The following is a 12,336-nucleotide window of genomic DNA, read 5'->3' on the forward strand; positions in this document are numbered from 1 at the left end:
GGAAGGAACTGATTCCTCTGAAGCTGCCTCACTCAGCTGAGCTCTGATCATAGTCTACACAGGCAACAACAGGCCTTCAGAAGCTGCCTCGCTCGGATGACCTCAAGTGATGCCCGCCAGGCAGCAGCTCCACTGAAGTTGCCTTGCATGGCTGAACTTCTTTCTCAGTGGACCATCACACATCGGGCTGCTTATTTTAAACACTGCGCTTTTGAACTGTTACGAAAAAATGGTCTGCTGTACCCAACACAATACACTTATCTTATAAACACCTTAAAGCAACACCCATATTCAATTATAAAGGTTTTACACTATGTGATGTTCAGAGCTGTTCCCAAACTAAGCATAAGTCCTATAATTTGCACTATGCATGGTTAAAACATGTGCTACCAAAGTTAAACCAAGCGCATGCTTTTCTGCTCACTGCTCAGTCCCACATCACTACACAGGCCATCCATTTAATTTGATTTTAGGCTTGGAACAAAATAATGCATTTTTTCGTTGCAAAATGTCTGAAATGCTAAAAAGGCACATTAACATTTTACCCAACTGAAGACAAATCAATGTCAATCCCTGATGTACAGGCCCACGGTGCCGGTGTTCCCAAACCATATACATCGTTTAAATTAAGGAACTCCATCTTTAAGAGATGCTTTTCAGTCAGGAAGCCCAACATCAGCAATAGTAATCTGTAGGTTCTGCAGCCAGGACTGCACTAGGAACCAAAAGTGGCCTTGGACATGTTTTTTCGAAGAGGCCTCATCCTACGCCTTGCAAACAAAACCAACCCCTATAAGTAGGGTTTGAGACACTTTCCCACCAGAACATTCTGAAAAATGGATCCAAATAGTAACTTTTAAAGCATATTGGTTACTATATTGGGATTCAAATACAGTTAAATACAGCAAAGGCATGAGGGTTATGGGGAGTGATGGACGGAAGTGGTAGGATGCATGGGAGAGAGGATAAGAGGATCAGAAAAGATAGGTACCCACAAAAAAGAAGCCTTTGGTTCAGAGGCCCACTGAAAAATCTCCAGAGATTCCGTGTAGGCCTGGCTACCATTGTCAGTAACTACTTTAATGCAGCCTAAATGTTACCACTATATTTTATGTTCCTGATGCAAAATGTTGAAATCAACACCTCTATAACCTGGGCGGTCTGACTACAGGGTTGTCCAATTCCAGGCCACGAGGGCCAGAAGGATGAGTAATATAAGATGCCCTCTTTTTCATAAGTCAAAATGTTGACAGGTGGTCACACCCCCTGCTTCCGGCCTTGTTCCCCCCCATTTTGATCATTTTGATGTGCTTTGATATAAACTTAATTTAAATTTGATATAAAAATGATATAAACATTTTTATATATCGGCTTTATATCAAAAATATATTGGATAAAAAGTGTTTTCTAATTTATATCAGTTTTCATATAAAGTGATTATACATTTTATGTAAATTCTATATAAAGATGGGATCAACGACCAAATACCAATCCTTCACTGTAGACAATATTCCCATCAACGTCTCTCAAACTATCAAAACATTGGGTGTATATCTAGAGCCCAGCCTCACTATGGACAGACAGGTAAATGCCATCGCCTCATCCGTAGCATATCACTCCAAACTCATCAATGCCATCAGGCCCTTCCTTTCACGCCAAAACTGCATCTCAATTGCCAGGGCCATCATCGGCTCCAGACTGGACTATTGCAATGATCTGTTCATTGGAACCTCCCAAAAAAACCTTGCCAAACTTCAGGTTGCCCAAAATAATGCCTTAAGAGCTGCTAGAGGCACCTTTCGCAAGGACCACATCTCAGGGATCAGAAGGCTGGTACGCTGGCTTCCCATCAAGGAAAGGGTGGTCTTCAAAACCCTGGCCCTTACACATAAGTGTCTTCACGACCAAGCCCCTCCTTATCTGACTGAAAGGATAACCAGACAAAAACAGTCACCAGACCCTCAAGGGCAGCCTATGTCAACCGCATCACTGTCCCGCATACACGCAGAGTGCACGCAGGAGGCACCAGCTTCCCTACTATGGCGGCAACCTTATGGAACAACCTCCCCGCTCAGATTAGATCAATCGACTCACACACGGCCTTCCACAAGGCCTTAAAAACCAACCTCTTCATTTAAGACCCTGTCATTCTTTGCACTTCTACTGTTGCACCTTGTATAGGAGAATATCTGTGTTGCCTCCTGTTACCTAGACTAGATTATTAGTAACCAACTGTAACGTCCTATGTGTATCCTCTGTAACCATGCGAATGTAGTTAAATTTACTCTTTGGGGCCGCTTACTGTAACCCTCAAGCAAGCCTTCTTAAAATGTCCTAATAGCGCCTCGTTGCCTGTGGGCTGTAGTGCGCTTTACAAATGCTAAAATAAATAAATAAAATAACGCTCAACGGTGTTGCTCGGTAGAGCGCCTAGAGCGAAGTGAGCTCCGAAGACGGGGACTATGAAAATAGGGTTTTGCAGAGTGACGCATTGATGACGGGGTGATGATAGGAAGTGGATATACATTTGATATCAAATTGATAAGCCCCCCAAAGTTTTTGATAGAATTTTATTGAACCCCAATAATTTTTATTTAAAGTTTATAGGAAGCAGAAAATATCAAACAATTGTGATATCTTTTTGATATAAAAATGTATTTAAAAAATAATATACAAAATATGTTTGATAAACAAATGTATATACAATCAATATAACAAATCATACTTTGTGATATAAAAATGTATATAACAATATTGAAAATAATTTTTTGTTCTATAGAAATTCATATAAACATAACCATTTTTTCTATATAAAGTAGTCACTTTAAAGGTTTCATATCAATTTTGATCTAAAAATGTATATCAATCTTATATGAACTGCATTTGATACAGAGTGTAAATAATGAAAAGCGGTTTACTTTAAAAGGAAAGTGTGCTTCCCAGAGCCCGTACAAAAGTCAAACTATTGTTTTTAGGGGGTCTACGGCATTGCAGCTTACATGTGCCCCTCTGCCGTGCTGTGAGCCACCAAAGAGCTGCGAAGCTCAGGGTTTTTTATGTACAACAAAGACCTGTGGAATCCCAGGAATGTGGTGATACACAGAGCAGCATTCTATTCATTTCAGCAGAAAGGGCAGGGATCTTTATATTTAGCTTGCCGGAATACAGGATGTTTTGTGCCAGATGTATAAACAAACCACCTATGAAAATACACACAGGCAATATTAATCAACTATAACCAATAGTAGTTTGAAAGGTTATTATTAACCTATGACAGTACGACAGCACTAGAAGCATCTGCAGGCTGAACTTAATTTTAGATGTTGCTATAAGGATACTGGAAGCTAACTATTCAAAATCTCTGATGCCACTCTCTAGTTCTTGCCGAGTATGCAGGTAAAAGAATGCTGTGTTGCTGATGATAAGAAAAATGGCACTGGACCTAGGGAACCTCTGCAGGCTGACCTTAATTTTAGATGTTGCTATATGGATACAGGTAGTTAACTATTCACAATCTGTGGTACCACTCTATAATTATTGCAAAGTAGGCAGACATACATACGTTTGTGCATTGTTGATAATGAAACAACATTGAGATTTCATCCTTTAAAAGGGCCCTTCATGGGACCATCATGGGTATTGTCAACCCCATTGAAATCGTGCCATCCTGATGATCCCTAGCAGAACTAATTGACTTGGAAGAGTTGATTGTAACTTGCCTGTGAAACCTTGCTTTTTGCTTGGATTTGATCATGGGGCTGTGGACACACCGACTGTTTATTCAGAGTTTATTTCAACAACATTAAACAAAAGGTGAGTTTGGACGGTATTTCAATACTTTCATTGATGGTTTTGCATTTTTCTACTAATGTACAATTTATATAGTTTTATTCAAGCTTGATAAGGCTTTTTTCTGTATTTATTGCTATTCATACCCTTTCTGAGTCAGGCCCTTTCTGCGACAGGCCAGAGGTGAGGAGGCGCTGAAAGATGCTGGGTTGTGCAATTTTTAAATAAACGGCTGTGTGCTTTTAATGACGTGTTTAAAAATGTATAGTTTACTCTGCTCTCTGGTTATGTATGTCAACTAGGATAGTGCATAGATATTGCTAGTGCAAGATTTATATTCTGTGTGTGTATGTGTGTGTGTTGTTTTTGAGATTTTGAATACAACACTTTGGAAAAAATTGAAAATGTGTAAAGGGTCTTGTAAGTGTTTAGTGTTTATAGCACTGATACGATACACAATCAATCAGACACTCACACAATCAATCAGCCACTTCAATTTTAAAGCTTGGAACAGACTACCTTTACAGTCATTTCAAACAATAAATTAAACATTAAATAAACCCAGACTGCACTTTTGGAACACTTATCTTTTTGAGATGCAACATATTTGCATGCGCACAATGCTTTGTTTTAGTTTCACAGCGCCGGTAAAGTTGATGAAATATTTCAAATGCGTGCCTTGTGATGTTAGTATTTGAGTATTAGATTTTTCGCTAAAGATAACACATGTTGCGCAGTATTAAGGGTGGTGAATGCCAGGGTGCTATAAAGGGCTTCAGATGTTTGTGGATGTGTACAAGTTGGCTTCTTTCAAGTTTTCATGACTGTACCAGTGCATGTTTTAGATTGTGCCGGATTCATTTTGTATCTCCAAGTAGGCACTATATTTTATTCCGCATGTAGAGTGGCACAAAGTAAAACAGAATGTGTCCATTAACTGTCTGCAAGGGAAGCACAGCGTATTGGCCTACATCTTTACATTTGAAAACTGCAATGTGTACTTTAAAACACAACTGTTAAGTAGAAATGTGCCAGGACTTTTTAAATATGGTTCTAACTTTTGCAGTGTTTTATGCAATCTTGACAATGCTGACAATGTGATGTTAGGTATTTGATTATGTGCCAGAGATGACATATGTTGCTCAATGGTATAGCAGAGATTTATTTTGTACAAACCGCTGGCATGGCAGATTTATTTTTTAAGGGGCCTTTTGCTAAGGTGTTACACCGGGCTTGAGATGTTTGGTGTTGTGTCATAAATTGATGGAGAACTATTTCTGTGTAAAAGGTGCCCTATTCGGATTCCATATTCTTTTTATTTAGAACCGCCATGTCTTCCAACAACTGGATGGTGCAGCTGGAAGTGTCTCTGGATGTGGATTGTGGCAAACAACAAGTGCCAGCCATTGGATTTACGGATTTAGGGTTACCTATGGATGTGGATTGTGAACCCTCTCAACCAACATACACCAACACCAACGCCATGGAACTAGGGCTGCTGGATATGGCTACAGGGCCCTCGCAATCATCGAAGATGGATGTGCATAGCAAGGATTTGTGGAATGTGCCATTGGAAGGGGCTGTTTTTCAGGGGGCTTCAAGCCACAAATGCCTGGGATAGCAACCGACAATGGAGAATGGTACTTGGGGTACTTCAAGGGGCTTCGGCAACCGATGTTGTGGAACTCGAGATCAGGGTTATTGGACTGCATCGCTATTTGCAAGCACACTGTATAGCGGTGGTTGTGCCCATTGTTTTGTCATTGCGAGGCAATATACAGCGAGAGAGCTATCTAGGCTGTAGGTCTCTAAGGTTGCCTCACAACTGACGGCATGGAAATACATGACAAGCAGAAGTCGTTTTGCAAACCCAAGATCCTGTAACAGCGGTTATTGTTTGTCCTTATCAGAGAAAATACAGCTGGGGCTGTGCCACAGCCATCAGGTTACCAATCATGGGGCCTTGTAGGTAGTGGCTTTGATCTCAACAACTGCCACTGCAGGATGCGCTGGTGGCCGCTGCAATTTTTAAGTATGAAGTATTGTCCTGCAGGTACTCTGGGGTGGGGCAGTCATATGTTGGATGATTCATTATAACATCTAAAGGTATTTCATGTATCATATACAGTGCATGTGTGTTTTATATAGTCTTGAATGTCATATTGTTGAAGAAAATATGCAAAAACTGTCACATGTTTGTATTCGCTGCTTCTAGGTAAGCTAGAGAAGACCATGCATTTCATTTTAGGTTTTCACCTGGAGCTTAACTGCCAAGAATCCACATCTAGATACAGCAATGTTTGTTTTACCAACCCCTAGAAGGTTGAGAGGCTAACCACCGGCTGTGATTTAACCTCGCTCGGGACACTCACACGTAGATATCTGTACATGGTTTGTTAGTGCTAAAGTATTTGTCGTTATGGCTACCAGGCTACAGCATCTGTTCGCATGTGTGATGGCAGGGCCTTCCAGCTGCGGCAAGAGTTTCTTTGTCAGAAAACCTCTAGAAAATACACACACCGCAATGACAAACATTCTCGGTAATATTGTCTAGTTCTACAGCTGCTGACAACCTCTTTATACAACCTTACAACAGCAGTTTAAACACCTTCGGTTTGTAGAGGTTAGGCCTGACAGTCTCAATGACGATCATTTACTTCAGGCAAGCATGGTGAATTTGATCATCGTGGTCGATTTGATGACCGAGGGGGGGCTAGAACGCCGAGCTAGAAAAAGCCTTTACTAAATAGTCCCACTGCTGCAATCTAAGCATCTGTTACATCTCACAGAACTTGTTCAACAAGGGAAAGAGCAACCGATCTATAATGCTAAATGCTAGTTATATGGTGTTATTAAAACCCCCCAGGGTAAACAACAACTAGCTGTGATAGCTCGCCAGAGGTATCCCTCCAAAATGTATTTTTTATTAATGCTTTTGAAGACATGACCAGTAAGGTCTACGGATATCTCCTGGTTGATTTAAAAACAATCACTCCAGAGGATTATAGATTGCACACAGATAAATTCCCACCGGGGTTAACCGCTGTGTATATTCCTAAAAAGGCATGTAAAAAACAACATTAACGCATTACAGTGTCAGTAGCTGGTCATGCTTTCACTATGTCGACAAGCATATGGAGAAACATTGTGCTGCTCAAAATACTTGTATACACCGCCCCCCAACAACGCAAAGCCATTCTAGCCACAGCCTCTGACGATCTGGTGGCCGCTATTTCAGGGATTGCTCAGATCACTTTAAAGGGACACGTACCCCTAACACACCATCAAATAAGTGTGTTGACAAAGAAAAAGAAGGTAATCACGAATCTGGTCAATAAGCAAACATCGCTAAGGTCTAAAAGAAAAGCGGTCTCAGAGGCTGGAGGATACAAAGGTTCTTTGCTAGGCATAGCCCTACCGCTAATCACCAGCTTGCTCGGGGGACAGTGATGGAGTACACCCATAAAATGTATTTGCTGGACAAGCGACATTTAGAAACTCTGATGACCCCCAAACCCCTGCCAGATTGTAATATATACAGAAGATCGCCACTATGCGTGTGGACTCGGAAATGAAGGATGTGTTTAACAGAGGTGATTCACCAGCGCATGATAAAGCTATATAGGGATATCCTAAATAAACACTTAAACCATACCCAACACAGTGTTGCAAAGAAAAACAAACCACATTTATACATGCCACCCGAGGAATCTAGCAGTGTGAAGGCTCCTCCAGGGCCAGATATGGTTGCAGCTGATGTATTAAAGACCCTTAGCCAATGTTATAAACCTAGCGCTGAACCATTGCTACATAAGATGGAATTTGAAAAGGATGTGGCAGCATGGACTGATAAGGGGGAATTTATATACAGAGGCAGGGCTGTAAGGGGTTCAAACCAGCACGATCTAGTACAGGGTGTTACGAGTCGCCAGCCCACTTCTATAATACATGTCCCCATCGGCTGGAACGAGTTCATGCAGGCGGTCGCTGATTTAAATATCCTGACATCCGTTGTGGGTATTGTCGCCCAACAATGCTTTCTGGAGGAGCTTATAAATCGTGCCCCTGCTACTCCTCACCAACAAGCCCTATGAGCAAAACCCATTCCCCCAGTCCTAATGAGGGGTGGAATACCTGCTGGTTTAAGGAATCATTACCCACCCCCTCACAAATCCAGCAAGTTTCAGCCCCACACCAACTGTGCCTGATGATCAGATCATGGGTGAAATGCCTCACACTTCCGCCACAGTGACAACCACCCAAGAGGGGATCCTGGCTATACAGGCGCCAGGAGGAACTCACAGGGCTGCTGACGCAGCATATTACTGAATGTACCAGTGCACGGGATGACATCAGGGACAGTGCTGCATCAATAAAAACAGCCATTGAGTCCACCTCAAAGGACATATGTGCGGAACTTGAAGCAGTGCGCCACGTCCTCTCGCAAATGGTGGCAGCAATGCAGGACATGCATCCACAGCAGTTCCCAGGACAATCTGAGCCATCATCATCTGCCAGCTCTACTAGGACCAGCCCTGTGCGTCGGTCTAGCAGGAACCTGCGCTGATTGGACAGGGGGGCACCTGGTGCTGGAAGAGGGGAAGGGCAGTAGGCACAGCCATACATTCTGGTGCCATGTGGACCACTGGTGCGTGCTACTGCACACTGGGAAGTCAAGGGGGGAGGGGGGAGAGGTTGTTTGGGGGAGTTGAGCGGGGAGGGGGGAGAGGGTGGGTGCGTGGGAGTTGAGGGGGGAGGGGGAGAGGGTGTGTGCGTGGTATATGAGGGGGGTTGGGGGAGAGGGTGTGTGCGTGGGAGTTGAGGGGGAGGGGGAGAGGGTGTGTGCATGGGAGTTGAGGGGGAGGGGGAGAGGGTTTGTGGGTGGAGGGCTTGTTCACTTTTCCATAATTCTTTAATACACATTTTGGTAACTCATGATTCACATGTGTGGACATTGCTTATTGCGTACTTGTGGGCTTTATTGGTGAACAGTCTACAGTGTCCATGTCCCTGACACACCCAGTGCCCCGAGTGCCACCTCCATGTCACACTCCCCGTCCATGTGTGCTAGAAACATTGGTTGATCAGAGTCTGATGCATGTCACGTCCCTCCTGTGCATCGCTGACTCCCTGAAGTGCAGCCCCATCTCCACCCTCCTCATCCTCGTCGTCAGGTGGTTGTAGTTCAGCGTCAGGGGGCAGGGGCACATTCCTTCTGATGCACATATTGTGTAGCATGACACATGCCATGACAATCTTGGCCACCTTCTCATAGCGGTTCCTGAGTGCCCCACCAGACATGCTGAGGCAGCGAAACCGTGCCTTCAAGAGGCCAAATGTCTGCTCAATCACCACACGGGTGCGTGTATGTGCACAATTGTAGTCCGCCTCGTGCCTGTTATGTGGGTTCCGGACTGGGGTAAGGAGCCACCTCTTCAAGGGATAGCCTGCATCACCCGCATGTGGGAAACAATGTATATGTGTAAGTCATCACATCATAAGGGACCTCGATCAATGACACCATAGCATGCATTTATTTCCTGATTGCAACCACATTCCCATGCATGAATGGAGACACACGATGTGACTGCTATGCGTGTATTCCTCTTATGGACTGGTGTGCGTGCCATCAACTAGTGGGCGCAGGGGGGTCCAGTTCCTTGTGAGTGCTCATGCACTGTGTTATTTCAAAGCGGTTGTTTCCATGATCTGGTTGATGTCCAGTGATTTGTATGCTTTCTTCCTGGCACCGTTGATGTCAGCCTCATGATGATCTATGCACAAATAATGGTGACATGCAATTCAGTTGGACCTCTGCGTCAGTGTAGTGGTGTATTAATGTATTTGACCCTCATGTGACTCCTTAGTACGCAGTAATGGGGGACTGTCCTTTCAGTTGATGGTATTTGGTGCTGTGTATTGGCCATTGTAATTGCTTGTAGCTGCATTGTGTTGGGGGGGGGTACGGTCTGATTTGGTACAGTGCACATGTAGATGGCTATGGAATGGTTGTGACACTGCATCATTCACATGGTAGGGCTGCTTACATCTTGCATTATGTGGTCAGGTGTCAGGTCCAGTCTGGGCTGCTTTGGGGTATGAGCATGGTCCATTCTCTCCGGCACTCACAGCCAGGTGAAGTATGCATCTCCCCCCCCCCCAATATCAGCCAGGTGAAGTATGCATCTCTCCCCAAATCACCTACCCACATCGCATTTCCATAAGCCTTACAGGCAACTCACCAAGAAGCCAGGATCTGTGCCCTGCATGTCGCTCCCTGTAGCGTGGTATTGTGGAGTTCCGCAGTACCATCGAATCATGGGTTGATCCGGGGTATTGGGCACAACAATGTGTGATGATCTTGTTTGAGTCACATACCATTTGCACGTTGATGGAGTGGTATACCTTATGGTTGCGGTACGCTACCTCCATGGCATGTGGGACCACCAATTCCACATGGGTGCAGTCGATGGCGCCAGTGCAACCAGGGATGCCGGCCAGTGAATGGAAACCAACTTTGGTGTTTGAAATCTCCTGGCCAGTCCGTGGTAAGTAAATGTGGTCACCTGTGTGCTTCAGGAGGGCATCAAGCACTTGGTTCAGCGTACGTGAGAATAATGGTTGAGATATGCCATGCATGTGCCCCACTGTGTGCTGGTAGGTGCCTGTGGCCAGGAAGTGGAGCACAGACACTACCTTTAGTAGGGATGGGATGGCGGTGCGTGTTTCAATCAGGCTGACAATGTCGTCATGTATCATGTCGACAATGGTGGTGATAGTGTCCTGGTCCAGACGGTACAGGGTGTGGATCTGTTCAGGGGTTAGGTTGAATGGACTGGCTCTGATGCGAGGGATTGGGGGCTGCCTGTGTGGTGCCACTGGCTGCACAGGTGGGGCATGCTGGGCCTGCCTCACCCTCCTTCTCCTCCAGCATCTCCTCTGTGCTGCCTGTTGTTGTAGTTGTTGTTGTTGTTGTTGCAGCAGTTCCAGTGCAATCATGTCCTCCAGCCCCAGCATTGCTACTAGTATTGGATCTATTTTGGTTTGTGACTGGGTGTGGGAAGGGGTGGGGTGTGCTCCTTTTGTGCTGGCCCAGTCTGTATTGCCTCCACCTGTGCTGATTGTGTGCATCTGTGGCAGTTGGGAACACTGCACATGGCCGTTTACGGGTGGTCCGCGATGCCGGTATTTGCACCATGCCGGTAAGGTACTTTTCAGCCTTCACTAGGGCGTTATTTGCATATCTGCCTGACTTGTGATGTTCCCCTGTTTGCGCCATGCCGGTATTGCCGCCATGATGGGTCGCGTGCCCACGCTCATGACGCTATTAGCAGCACCGTTAATTACGGTGCTGCTAATAGCGGGTTGCCGTGTCCTAATTGCACTTACCGCCCGGGTCGTAATGAGGCCCATTATCTCAGGTTGATCTTCCACCATTCATTTTCATTACCAAACTTCAGAAAAAGCTGACAAATTCCTCAAACTGTTATCGATGCTTTTTTATGTAGGGTGAATGGTGAAGAGATTGAGTTCCAATTTCACACACTCCCCAGAGGATCAATGTAAGAAGGTCATTGTTCTTTAAAAGATATTACCAGCCATGTGTCTTCTAGTGATAACATGATTCTTCTTCTTACTCAGCTGTCCGCATCAACCTTTTGATCTGCTTTTCTTGGTGGGTTTCGGGGGCCCTGAACCAAGGATGCTGACCTCTTCCTCTTAACGCTCCATTGTGGTTTATAAATGAGTCCTGATGCGCCCTGGCCCTTCTTTTTCTGTTTGGCGAGATGGTCAGCAACCGTCATTGTCACGCTGCCCGTGATGTCTTTTGCAATATTGGTGGCTGCCGTTTTCCCCTGCGGTTTAACCAATTCAAAGAAGTGAAGTAGGAAGGGCATTGCTCATCTGAAAAGACTTCTAAAGCTACCGCTGAGCTGCTCACAACATTACAGGGATTCTGCTAAAATACAACGATCGCCCTAACCGGCCTAGTTCATGTAATATTCCATGTAGTCCCTGGGTACCCGCAGTTCTTCACTACAGCCATTAAATCGTTGTTTTTTTAGTCTTTCAGCTGGAGCGGTCTGAAGTGCATCCGCAGCCAGATTTTTCTGTATCTAAATGATACAAACTCCCCCGGTCATCTCTTATCTGTAGGTTGATGGTGTTCCTTAAGAACTACACTCTATAAAAAGCCCACCGATAAAAATACACTTCTATTATATAGCAGCTTCCATCCTTTAAGTATGTGAGAAAATTTACCATACGTGCAGTTTCTCAGGATCCGACGAAATTGTAGTGATATCAATGATTTCAAGAGTAACAGCAATAAATTGAGCAAAAAACTTGAAAACCGGCAATATCCTTCAAAGACGATTAAACAGTCAATGAACCGAGCAGTAACACCAATAGAGAAATCTGTCTGACAAAACAGAATAAGTCACACGATGACAGAATGACATGCATCTCCACCTTCTCCCCTTTGAGTAATGACCTTAGAAAGATCATTCTCAAAAATTGGAGAATTATACAATCGGACGACTTTAA

Source organism: Ambystoma mexicanum, chromosome 7q (genome assembly GCF_040938575.1).
Source record: "Ambystoma mexicanum isolate Mex_15411 chromosome 7q, UKY_AmexF1_1, whole genome shotgun sequence".
Lineage (NCBI taxonomy): Eukaryota > Metazoa > Chordata > Amphibia > Caudata > Ambystomatidae > Ambystoma > Ambystoma mexicanum.